The sequence below is a fragment of the Dioscorea cayenensis genome, chromosome 20, assembly GCF_009730915.1.
Source record: "Dioscorea cayenensis subsp. rotundata cultivar TDr96_F1 chromosome 20, TDr96_F1_v2_PseudoChromosome.rev07_lg8_w22 25.fasta, whole genome shotgun sequence".
In the NCBI taxonomy this organism is placed as follows: domain Eukaryota; kingdom Viridiplantae; phylum Streptophyta; class Magnoliopsida; order Dioscoreales; family Dioscoreaceae; genus Dioscorea; species Dioscorea cayenensis.
Window position 1 is genome coordinate 31,351,195 of NC_052490.1, and position 14,433 is coordinate 31,365,627.

At 36.6% G+C, this 14,433-nt stretch overlaps 1 long non-coding RNA gene across 1 annotated transcript; it reads right to left on the bottom strand.

Annotated features, from left to right (window-relative positions):
* Positions 1-240: 240 nt before the first annotated feature.
* LOC120251085 lies at positions 241-2,773 on the bottom strand. Its single transcript, XR_005533352.1, has 3 exons — positions 2,705-2,773; positions 1,437-1,484; positions 241-546 (listed from the first exon to the last, which is right to left on the bottom strand). It is a non-coding gene; the product is annotated as an uncharacterized LOC120251085 (long non-coding RNA).
* Positions 2,774-14,433: the final 11,660 nt, after the last annotated feature.

The following is a 14,433-nucleotide window of genomic DNA, read 5'->3' on the forward strand; positions in this document are numbered from 1 at the left end:
TATATATATATAGACAAGAGCTTAAAAGATAAGATTTAAGTTGTAAAAGTTGATTTTGATTTGCATGCACATATTTTGATGATGGCTTGAAATAAAGAAAGACGGGCATGCATAGTAGGGTACCAACCAAACCTAACTCAAATGGCAAACTAGTCGGCGCCGCCTACTGGCTCAATGGAACACCAAACGTGAAGCTAGCCTCCAAGCACACAGTGTGTTGTGTGTGTGTATTCCCAAACTTAACTTTATTAAACTTCAATGCTAAAATCATGAGTAACAGTAATCATTTACAGAGATCACAATGCATGCAATGTACGTATGACGTATGTATATACCACGTGCGCCATTTATTATTCGTGCATGCAAGGGTTGATTATTTTAGTTTATGATAGTTATAGGAAGACGTATGGCATTTGTCACGCCCTAAACCCGGCCCACCAGACCAGGTGCGTTGACAAACGGTCGCACACCTACAAGACCGAGACCCAGTATGCGTGCAAGGCTTCAAAACCCGATTCTTAAGCGGTGATCTATTAAACTCCTGATCTGAAAAAAAATTAAACAACAGATTATGAGCTTGACAGCCCAGTAAGCACCCACTAAAAAATTATAGGGATCATTTACAAAAATCATAAATTATCAAAATCAAAATCAGAAATCAAATTTATTTCAAATAAACACAGATGTCAAAACCAAGCATATAGGTCCCCCAAACAACTATTGCCAAAACAAAATAATAGAAGTCATATATTTATCCTCGGTGGCCCAACCAGAATATCAGAACTCATAAGTATACCCTCGGTGACCCGAGCCAGATTTATCAGAGGCCGTTATTCTTCACCGACGGAAAGCGGTGGGAAACTATAGTTTCTATATCAAAGTACATGTCGACACGGTCAGTGTTTAACCCCCAGTGACAGGGTTATTGCAAAATTAATTTGGGGACTATGAGTACTGTGTCAAAATATTGCATGTTCACAAAACAATAAATTATCAGAATTCATATTGGGCAAAATGCAATTTATTTGCAATCGCGTGATCCCATTTTTATCATATCAAAATAAACCAGTTATTTTAATCTAAACATGAAATAATTTAAAAATAATAATAATAATAATAATTAATCAGAAATTAACTAAAAGATATCTGAAATTCAGAATTGAAGTAATACATATTTAGATAAACTGTCTAAACTTTAGAACTCAAATAATCTGAGTTTAAATAGATATTCAAACCTTTCAAATAATTCTAATCCAAAATAAAATATCACTAACTCAAAATTTCAAATAATTTAAAGTAATTCTGAAAATAATAATAAATAAATAATTCAAACATAAATCAAAATAATCAATATTTTTCTCAAAAATTTCAAAACTTCACAAAACTAGAATTTCCAAGTATATACATATAATAGGATTTATATGTGGGATACTTACCTGATTAACGCCCAAACATACTCCCAAACCTTACACCTTTGGCATGTCCTATATTTGGGAAGAGATCCTATTATCTTTCAAATAACAAATCGAGGCTAACAATCAATAGTATTAAACAAAAAGATTTTTAGGAGGGTACAAATGCAAAAAGTTCAACTATTATTCTACACTCTCAAATATTGATTATTGCGAGGGTACAATAGCAATTACCCACTCTAAAAGCCATATCAATAATTCCAACATGATCGATCAATGAGTAGTAAAACCCTCATAACTTCACATACACTTTTCCAAATCACAAATTTCAAAATTCTGGGAAAAATAGATACCTAACACTATGACATATCGGAAATTCACACAACTTAGAATACTACACAATTTATAACATTCAATTGAATACTCAACTATTATTGCAGGCTTGTAATTCAGACGTATTCCTTTCAAATATGAATATCTCTCAATATAAATTTTCAAAAACAATAATATTTTACATGCAGTCAGATAGCTCAGTAATGCATCACTTTCTTATTTTATGCTATACCAGATACAACATCTAAGACCATGAGAAACACCAAACAAACTTCAGATTCTGCACAGTAATATCATTGGGCACAACTACACTAATAATGCTATAACTTTTAAACGACTCATCCAAAGAATCTACATTTTTACAGGTATCTAGAAAACATCAAATTATATAACTTTTTTATATTACTCTTCTCCAAATTCCATGTAAAAGACCATCAAATTGTCTAAGCAATCTTTATGTTTTCTGCAGAAATATTATTGAGTACACCTATAGAAATCTCTGATCATATCTCACAATTTACAAGGCTAAAAATTCTGAAATTTTTTAGAGACAAATATACAATAGTCCTTTATAACTTTCTTATATAAATATAAATCCAAATCAGAACTTACAACTATGAAATTAATCAAAACCTGCTCAATGGCTGAACAGAAATCCTGTCCGCGTCACCTGCATCTAAAAATTTATAATTTACAGAAAAATACTCCAAAAAATTCTGAAATTTATCAACAAGCTAAACAAGACCTCGATCTACAATTTTTCTATTCTGATATCTTCCAAATTCTATATCTAGATCATCCAAATAAATTAGGGATCTCCACTCTGCTAACAGGAAATTTCTGAATTTTATCCTCAAATTAAAATCAAATCAATTCTCACCAAACCCTAACCCTAACTAGTAACACATCACAAACAAGCATAAGAAAGAGCAAAAAACAAAAATAACTCAGAACCTTACCTCAAAAATAACAGAGAAACGAGATCCAAAATGACGAGACCTTTCTCCCATCCTCGCCGCCGACACCACTAGGGAGAGGAAAAGATGAGGCAAGTGTCTCTCTCCCCTTATTTTTAAGGGTGACCTAAAACCGAAGAAGGTGAAGAGTCGGTTAGGGTTAAAAGTAAAACCAACGGCTAGGATTAAAAATAAAAGCAATGGCTATAATTGATTAATGGGTGGGGCTCACAGCATTCAGGGTAGATTTAAACAAAAAAGCCTTTTGTATTTTTTGAGTGTACAAGTAATTAAAATAATTTATATGAACATAATTTATTTTGTATGCATTCCCATAATTATGACGATATGCTATATAGGTGTTTGAACATGATTTTAATATGTTGTTTATAATTAAGGAATAGCTAAATTTTGATATAGATGAGATGTAGATAAAATAAATAAATAAGACTGCTAAAATCTATAAATGCGTATAGTCAAAATTTAAGAGGAGATGGAAACTAATGAAATCATTCATATGAGTTGACATTGTTACTTATATATAATAATTATTACCAATTATGACAAATAGTTGAGGATCAAAGATCACACGTGTCTTATAAAATTAAAATAATAAAAAAAAGAGTTAATTTGAAATTTTCAAGGTAGAATTGTTTTAGGACATGTCATCTTGATCAGAGTCCTTTTGAATGATAAAACTTTCCTTTTCCAATGTAGATATGTTCTCCAAATCCTTCATTTGGTTTTTTCTTTTTTTTTTTTGTCTAAATAATTACATGAACAATCAAATAAGTTACCATACTTTTAGATGCATGTACCATCTAATTTGGCATTTATATATATACATATATACATATCAATTTGACTTTTTGCATTGAAATCCAAACACAAATTTTTGAATGATAAAGATCTCTTTTTTCCAATGTAGAATTGTTCCACTCATCTTTTTCTGTCTAAATAATTATATATATATAAATCTTTTTGCTTATACACGTTGCTTTGATAACAAGAAGCACATTATATATCATACGCACTGCAAGAACTGATGGCACTTCCATAACTATTTATTATTATTATTTTTACATAAAGCAAATATGTAGAAATATGGATATATTTATATATATTGAAGAGATGTGTCATGGAACACGCATACACAAAGAACTTCTGACTTGCATCCATGATTAGGGGATGAGATTTGCATCTTGTTATTTAAGTTTTTGCATGATTTGGTTGTCTAATGAGGTGGATGATTCTCATTGATTTTGGGCTAACTTGGAAGACTTTGCACTCATAATACTAATTAATAGGTGGCTCTTTCAAGAATGATTGTGGTCATTTTGTGGCCAAGAAACTACAATTTAATTTATCCCAACAAACCAAAATAATCTAATGAGACAGAGATATTTAAGTTTTTGCATGATTTGGTTGTCTAATGAGGTGGATGATTCTCATTGATTTTGGGCTAACTTGGAAGACTTTGCACTAATAATACTAATTAATAGGTGGCCCTTTCAAGAATGATTGTGGTCATTTTGTGGCCATGAAACCACAATTTAATTTATCCCAACAAACCAAAAATATCTAATGATATATATATATATACTTTAATAATCTCTATGTCTCATTTCTAGTGTACTTTGTTTGTGTTCACACTATTTAATTACAATCAAACCATGGAACTTTGAATATTCCATTAATCTCTTGATTGTTTTTATGTTGAATCAATCAAGGTAGCCTAAGAGCAAGGGAATTTAGATAATGAACATTGAGGTATCAAGTGTGTGCATCATGTAGTGTCCTATTAATTGTAGTTAATTGATAGACATCGTCAAAGTTTTTGCCTGTTTATATCTAGGCATTGCGCTTGATCTAAATGTGACAACTTATTATTTTAGAGAAAAATTAATATAATACTATATACGATTAGTGAATTCTAAAAATGAATTATTATAAAATGTACTTAATTTTCAAACTAATGGTGGAAAACATGTGGCACGCTAATTTTACAAGTAATCATTTTTGACATTAAGGTCGTGTTTGTTTGGAGGAATTTGGAGTTACATATAACTTGAGTTACTTGGTTTTTAGAAATCTAGTATTTATTTCACAGAATTGTAAAAACCCATGTAAATCCAATAAGAGATTTGGTTTTACGCTCAAATTGAGCGTAAGTCGAAATCCCGGGAGTTGAAAATCTTTAAGTGATGTATATATATATATATATATTAATGTATATGCATATATATATATATATATATATACACATATACATATACAGAAATATATACACATACACATACATGAATGCATATACATATACACACACAAAATATACTTATACACATATATATACATATACATACATATATATTTTATATAAACATACATAGGTATGTTTACAAATACATACATACATATATATACACTTCTATGTATATACATATATTCATATGCATATACACACATGTATACATATGCCTATGCATAGTATATTTGCATATACATATACTCATATGTATATGTATATATATATATATGAATATATTCATACACACACACACACACATATATATATATACTGATATACATACACTTATACACGTGTTTTCCAATTCTAGATTTACAAATCCTTCTAAATAAACAAAAAAAAATCTTATAATACAGTAATTCCAATTACACCCAACCAAACACAAGATTAGATTACACTGTATTTTGAAAACTAAGTATTTCCAGTTACACTGTAACTGAAAATCTACTATATTTAGAATTACATTTAACCAAACGCCACCTAAAAGAAAAAAAAAAGTCCCTACCATTGAATATCAATACAATTAATGAGAAATCCTTATGCTTATAGTACAAAATCCAATCCAAACATGACTTATTTCTTTAAAAGTGATTTTTATGATAGTACGTTGTAGTCAAAATTCAACAATCTTATAGTCATTTTGCAATTTCGGTAAAACACTTGCACAATCTTATAAATTAATTGATAAGCATTTAAAATATAAAAAAAAAAATCTAAAATATTATTTATCTAAATGAGAGAGAAGTAGAAAAGGAGTTAAAAGATTCATTGGAGGATGGCCGCCCCGTCCGTACTGCTATGTGGCGAGCTATGATTGGGTTATTCAAATTAAAGTTGGCGCCTATATGCCAGTCCATATTAAAAATCGATGTGGGTCCCACCAATTGTTGACTTTGTAAATATTCTCTAAATGCACGTATGGGGTCCCTGTATATGCAGTACAGTCACGTGGTAACCTTTGAAGTTTCGGAGATAGAAAAATAAAATAATGATATCTAACTGTTCGAATAATAAAATACATATTATAGGCTACTAGGTTACTAATTAGTAATAATAGAGTAACCAGAAGCGTACAACACACATCACGAAATAGTGTGAAATTTATATGCATATAAATGGCAAACCTTCATTGATTAATAAGATGCAAAATGTCATTCCCTAACATGAACATGCATTACAGGAATAGGTATGCGAACATCAGGTTCAGGTACAATACAATGTATAATAGGAAGAGATATGCATACAAACAATCTAGCCAAGATAGGCATCAGGACTCTCGGTATATTAATATAAGGTATAACATGGAGACACAACAACCACGTACGAAGAGTAAGTATATTACAGAATAAATTAATTTTGGCATAAATATCATTAAACCAGGCGAGAAACCAGTAACCTACTTAAGTTTACCATCTGTTGGGGCTAGGGAAGACCAGAGGGAAAAGTCTGTGATAAAGTTAAATCCATGTATATAACACGAAGTGTGAAAGTGCTTAAATTGCCAGAGAAAAATATGATGGCTGTTGATGGGAAGCCAACATACGCACTTCAACATGTGGTTGGATTTTTTGCTGTGAGAGATAAAAGACCACAGGGAACGATCCTTCCGGAATTCAAAGACATATTTGACCTTAACAATAATTACCAAGCGGATGCGCTCATCAAGTCATCCCTAAGGACCAGGTTCTCAATCATATGCAAGAAGAAGATTATAATCAACGAGGTTGGTTCTATCTACATCGAAGATTTACAACGTTATATGAAAATGCCATGGAGGTATCCAGTATGGTCAGTTTTCCGTGATGAGATGGATTCAAAATCAGGTCAATACATGATGACGGGCGCATAGACGACGTGGCATGTGCGTATATGGAGAAGTACGACGCAAGGGCATTTCGGTAATTTGGTGAGCGACGAGATTTTATGGTTATACTGGGTGTATTTGATGGGAAACTGGTCAAGGAAGAAAAATCACCAGTTTGTGTCCCACAAACTCGTAAGTCATACCAAAATTTGGCCAAATTCCATCGTTTAGGCATCGAAAACCCTAATTTTGCCATTTTTAGTAATAATTGATTTCATTATATCTTAGAATAGAAATCTCTGATTTGAGGGCCGTTTGTGGCAATAGTCTTTATTTTGTTGGATCTTTATTTTCTTGCTGATATTTGAGAATTTACTATTTTTGATAAATTTTCGAATTATCTCCTTTCTTAGTGTTATTTTCGCCTATTTAATGTAAGCCTACGGGTAAGAGAAAATTAGTTTTGTAATCCTTATTTCCTTGAGTAATAAGATTTTACTCTCTTTCCCAATTCTTGGATATCTTTGATCAACAGGTGTTGGAAGCTTGTTACCGGGTATTCATGAGCGAATCAACGGTCTCGAGTATACCGCTGCATCAGTTTAGTACCAGAGCCGAATCGATCATGCCACCGTGAGGACGAGGTGCTGGTCATCCTATGCAAAATATGGAGGAGATGAGCAGCGCGTTGGCCGACTCTTAGACCGTCGGGTGGAGCAGATGATGGAGGAGTTGACTGAACGGTTTACGTACCCAAATGTTGGGTAGCGTCAATCAAGGGCGTGTCTCTGAAAGTGGGAGCGACGACACCATGAAGGAAGACAATGGCTACTTTGCAGACATCGCTTTAGCAGGGCGACGAGGAGGGTAAGATTGTGGGGGTGACACTCGACACCACCGCGGTAAAGATAGGCGTTGGGAATCTGGCATACGCGTCGATATTCCAGAATTCCATGGTGGACTACAAGCGGAGGAGTTCCTTGACTGGCTGACCACTGTCGAAGAGATATTGGAATTCAAGGGAGTCCTGGATGATAGAAGAGTGGCGCTAGTGGCGACGCGGCTGCGTGGGCACGCAACCGCATGGTGGCAACAACTGAAGCTCAACCGTAGCAGGTTAGGAAAGGACAAGATCAACTCCTGGGAGAAGATGAAGAAGCACATGCGCTCTAATTTCTTACCCCATAATTACCAGCGCGTGATTTTCAGTAGATTGTATAATCTACGACAAGGAGCACGTACCGTGGAGGAGTACACCACGGAGTTCTATCAGTTGCTAGCTCGGAACGAAGTTCAAGAATCAACTGATCAATTGGTGGTGAGGTACATTGGTGGCTTGCGGACCCAGATCCAGGAGACCGTCAACCTGTTCGACCCAATCTCCATCTCGGCAGCCCATCAGCAAGCTTTGATTATTAAGCGGCAACAACGGCGTTCAGTCCCATTAAGTTCTGGGGGAACACATGGAGGAGGTCGTCTGATTCCCTTTCCTACGGGTAGGCCAGCCCGAGGGGGTATTACTGCGGAGCGTTCTACAGGACCTACCGTGACCAGGGGAACCAATAGCAACATTCAGTGTTTCAGTTATGGAGAAAAAGGGCATCGTCAAGCGAATTGCAAAAATGCAGGGAAGAGAGTTATGCTTGCCGAAGAAGAAGAGGATACGGGAGACATTTTTCTCCCTGTATTTGACGAAGATGTCCTTGATGAGAAGATTGTTGAAGGTGACATTGGTACGACCTTGGTCGTATGAAGATCCTGCTTGACACCCAAGGCTACTGAAGATGATTGGCGGTGATCTAACATCTTCCAGTCCACCTATACTATCCTTGGAAAGGTATGCAAGTTTGTGATTGATGCAGGTAGTTGTGAGAACATTATCTCTGATGAAGTAGTACAGAAGCTGAATATCTCCACTGAGCGACACCTGACGCCGTATAAGCTGGCTTGGCTCAAGCGAGGTGACGAGCTTATGGTTAGCAAGCGCGCTTTGATCGCCTTCTCAATTGGCCCGAAGTACAGAGATGAAATATGGTGTGACGTTGTGCCTATGGATGCATGTCATTTATTGTTAGGCAGGCCTTAGCAATACGATCGGAAGATGACATAAGATGGCCGCGCAAACTCTTATAGCTTTGTCTATAGCGGTATGAAGATAGTGTTGGTGCCCAACAAGCCAATGGAAGCACCAAACGCTTCCAACACCATCCTGTTGTCCTATGCGCCATTCGGGAGAAAGTTACAGGATTCAGGAACTGCTTTTTTCTTGCTCGGGAAGACAGTCACCTAAGGCTTGGAGATGCTGGAAATACCAGAGATCATTCTTCCTTTACTTAACGAGTTCCAAGAAGTCTTCCCTGATGATTTACCGGGGGGACTTCCACCCTGCGGGACATACAGCATCAGATAGAGCTCCAGCCTGGCTCTGTCTTACCAAACCGAACACACTATCGGATGAGCCCGAGGGAGCATGAAGAACTAAGGTGTCAAGTAGAAGAACTATTGGCGAAATGACATATCCGTGAGAGCATGAGCCCATGCGCGGACCACGCTTTATTGATACCAAACAAAAATGGCACTTGGCGCATATGTGTGGATAGTCGGGTCATCAACAAAATCATTATCAAGTATAGATTCCATATTCCTAGATTAGATGATCTGCTTGACCAGATTAGCGGGGCTACGGTGTTCACGCTCCTAGACTTGAAGAGCGGGTATCACCAGATTCGCGTGCGGCCTGGTGACTAGTGGAAGACAGCATTCAAGACCGTGAAGGTTTGTACGAGTGGATGGTGATGCCTTTTGGGCTTTCCAATGCCCCTAGCACATTCATGAGGGTCATGAACAAAATTTTGCGTCCATTCATTGGCAAATTTGTGGTCGTGTATTTCGATGACATCCTCATTTACAGCCCCGATGAGAAGACGCATCTTGTACATGTTCGAGATGTCCTCACCACTCTTCAATCCCAACAGTTCTATGTGGCAAAGAAAAAATGTGTTTTCTTCACACCCATGGTATTGTTTTTGGGTTATGTTGTTTCAGGGGAAGGTATACAAGTGGACGAGGCCAAGATCAAGGCGATACAAGATTGGCTAACTCCAACAACTATCACCGAGGTGCGAAGCTTCCACGGCCTTGCATCCTTCTATCGGCGGTTCATCGCTAACTTTAGCAGCATCATGGCACCGTTGACTGAGTGCATGAAGGACAACAAATTTACATGGACCGCCGACGCCGAGGTTGCTTTCCGATTGATGAAGGAACGCTTGACCACTGCCCCTATCTTGGCACTTCCTGACTTCGCCCATCCATTTGAGCTTCACACAGACGCATCCAAGATGGGCATTGGGGGTGTCCTGATTCAACAAGGGTGGCCTGTTGCATTTTTCAGTGAGAAGCTTCCGAGCGTATACTTGAATTATAGCACCTACGACGTTGAGTTTTATGCTGTGGTGCAAGCTATCAAGCGCTGGAGGCATTACCTCATCCATCGGGAGTTCATTCTATACACAGACCACACCGCCCTACGACATATACATCAACAAAAAAAAGGTGTCAGCTCGCCATGGACGATGGGTGAACTTTCTAGATGAGTTTACCTTTGCTGTGAAGCACAAAGCAGGGGTCTCTAATCGTGTGGCGGACGAACTCAGTAGGCTAAGCAACCTTTTAGTCACATTGTGAGTCGAGGTACCTGGTTTTGACTCTTTTCATGATTTATTTGTGACTGGCCCATATTTCTCGGAGATCCTCCTAGATGTACAGGCTGCAAAACGGACGGATTTCCTACTCCATGATGGTTTCTTGTTCCGGGGAAACCAACTCTGTGTTCCAGATTACAGTTTACGGGTGCAAATTGTCAAAGAGTTGCACGGTGACAGCCATGTGGGGAGGGATAGGATGCTCCAGTTGATTCAGGCTTCCTACTTCTGGCCAGGCATGCGTAAGGATGTTGAAAAGTTTGTTCAATAATGCCGAATATGCCAGATCTCCAAAGATGACGCAACCAATGCTGGGCTCTATATGCCATTGCCAGTACCTTCTCAGCCATGGATGGACATTAGTATGGACTTTGTGCTGGGTTTACCGTGTACTCAACGTGGTAACAACTCTATCTTTGTAGTGGTAGACCGTTTTTTCAAGATGGTGCACTTCATTCTCTGCAAGAAGACGACGGATGCTGTCAATGTGGCCCAGCTATTCTTCCGTGATGTCTACTGCCTCCACGGCCTACTATCCTTAATTGTCTCCGATCGAGATACACGGTTTCTTAGCCGCTTTTGGCGAAGTGTGGAAGATGGTGAACACTCGACTCAACCTTAGCAGTGCCTATCACCCTCAGACAGATGGACAAACTGAAGTCGTTAACCGCTCACTGGGTAACTTGCTTCGTTGTCTTGTGGGGGATTATCCTAAAGGGTGGGATGTGAGATTGAGTCAGGCAGAATTTGCTCACAACCATGCTACAAACAGAAGTACGGGGCTCCCTCGACACTATTCCCCTACCAGCGAAGACTCGGGTCCATAGGAAAGCGGCTGACTTTGTAACGACCTTACAGAACATTCACAAGACCGTTCTCGACAACTTGAACACCTCCAACACACGTTACAAACAACATGCAGACCAGCAGCACCGCCATGTTGAGTTTGAGGTTGGAGACTTTGTGTGGGCTGTGTTGTCCAAGGAGCGTTTTCCAACTGGAGAGTACAACAAGCTTAAGGATAAGAAAATTGGGCCCGTCGAGGTTATTGAGAAGATCAATTCCAATGCATACCGGCTTCAGCTCCCGAGCCACATCCGTACGGCTGATGTCTTCAATGTCAAGCACTTGATACCCTATTATGGTAACTCTTCCGACAACGACAATTTGAGGGCGAATTCTCTCCATCCTGGGGAGAATGATGACGGGCGCATAGACGACATGGCATGTGCGTACATGGAGAAGTACGACACAAGGGTATTTCGGTAATTTGGCGGGCGATGAGATTTTATAGTTGTGCCGGGTCTATTTGATGGGAAACAGGACAAGGAACAAAAGTCACAAGCTTGTGGGTGAGTCATACCAAAATTTGGCCAAATTCCATCGTTTAGGCCTCGAAAACCCTAATTTTGTCATTTTTAGTAATAATTGATTCGTTATATTTTATGATAGAAATCTCTGATTTGAGGGCCGTTTGTGGCAATAATCTTTATTTTGTTAGATCTTTATTTTCTTGCTGATATTTGAGAATTTACTATTTTTGGTAAATTTTCAAATTATCTCCTTTCTTAGTGTTATTTTCGCCTATTTAATGTAAGCCTACGGGTAAGAGAAAATCAGTTTTGTAATCCTTATTTCCTTGAGTAATAAGATTTTACTCTCTTTCCCAATTCTTGGATATCTTTGATCAACAGGTGTTGGAAGCTTGTTATCGGGTACTCGTGAGCGAATCAAAGGTCTCGAGTATACCGCTGCATCAATACTCCTATACACTGAAAAATGCTATACTCCTGTATTGTACGTGGGATGGTATATAGAACACATGTGTTCAAATTGGTTTAAATAGCCGGCTGGGATATATGTAAAGATGTAATCAGATAGCAATGTAATGACCGTATGTATAAATATATTGAAATGTATGTAAATACCAAATAAGGAATATTCTTGCAAGACATATATGTAGCAGTCAAACATGTCATTTATTTAAAAGAACAAGATAATGGAAACACATATTATAGTTTATATGTATTTATTACATATGGTCGCGCAGCGCCATATACAAGTTAGACAGGTTTAGTATTGAATTTAACGGACGAAGAATCTTGTAACTTAAGCATGGCCTCTGAAATTGATACATACTTATGCTCAAACGCTCTTCACAGGTATTGCTGCACCCGACTTCCAAAACATAAGGTCCAATGGCCTTGATCTTCTTTAATTGACGACAATCATCATTACTACATGGTACACATAAACTAAATGCTCAGTCGCTGTATGACTCGCCGGACAACAATCGTAAGGGGTTCAAGGTAGATAAAGACAAATTGTTACAACACATAGTCTTACAAACCAAACCGTATGCGACATGTTTGAAGTCCACGTCCTATAATGTGTATTTTAGTAAATAGATTTCAACTGTAGGTCCCCGAAACGCCATCGAAATAGATTTGTGGGCCGCTGATAATTTTAAAAATCCTTTGAACTTGGTAAAGTAAGCTCCCACCTTGATATTGGAGTCCTTTACCAGAAAATTTACTCCCATGGCATAGGATCATGTACGGAAAAAATATGAGGTAGAATAATAATGTAGATCAATCTTGCAATCTATAGGAAAATGAAACACAGCCTGCAATGTGTGTCATTCTTCCATACGTTCATCATGTATTTTCACAATGACCAACCCGATTGCGTTGAATGGCACCATCGGGTTATATTCAATTTTACAGTGATCAATCTTTAAACAATGACCTATGAGTTTCGCTTAAGCTATCTCATCTAATTGAGGGAAGACAAGCTGATCGAATAGGTTGCAACTCCGTGGATAATCTGTACTTAAATCACTTTGAAACATGATATTCTGATGTAAGGGATAGCAGCTACAAATCTATGAAGGAACCAGCAATAACTGTCCAACAGCAGCAATAATTATGCCAAAGACAGAAAACTATAAATGTTAACGAAAACTCAAGCCTACAAAACTATTATATCATCGACCTGGACATAGCTTCTTTGGGAAGGAGGTCACTGAGAGGAAAATGCCTAGAAATATTATAATACTCGTATATTAATTAATAACTCATATATTATATGATAATTGGTTCGAGTTTGACTTTTATGAAAATGTTTCATTTTAGTTCAAAAATTATAGGATTCATGGTCATCACTCTTAACGTCATTACTATATAATATTACTAGTAATTATTAATATTAGATATATATATATATATATATATGTGTGTGTGTGTGTGTGTGATTATATTAATATTTATCTGTGTTGAATAAACCAATATACTATTTTTATTAGTAGCAACATGTTAATTAATTAATTATTATATATATTATTAGCAACACATAGGTAATAATATACTATATATATAAATTACTATTAATGAACTATCATTAATAAAATATAAAAAGATATATAAGGTCAACTGCTCAAATTTATCTTTACAAAAAATTGACCAAGCAATTGTCCCCTCGAAATGAGAGTTTTGGAAGGGAGATATTTAGGGAATGATTGACTTTAAGAGTATGTACAATTATCTTGCTGGATCAGTTTTATTCTTATTTCATTTGATTAGATTACACGCTACTTGTATCATGGAAATGCGCTGTTGCTTCTTATGTATTTTTCGTTATTAACGGCTTAATCTCAAAGTTTGACTGTTATGGATGATTAACTACTTTTGGTTGTATGATTTTTTTCTTTTATGAAGTGGATAAATTACCATATGACTTTTGGGATTTGGCTTGATTCTGTGATTTCATTTTAAACTTATTGATAATAATCTTTCGATGAAGTATGAAATTCAATCTAGAGTAAGGTACACTTCATTATCTTGTTTAGAGGGATAATCATCCCAAGTATAGTAAATTAATAGAAAATTAGTGGTATCCTTTGAAAATATATATATAT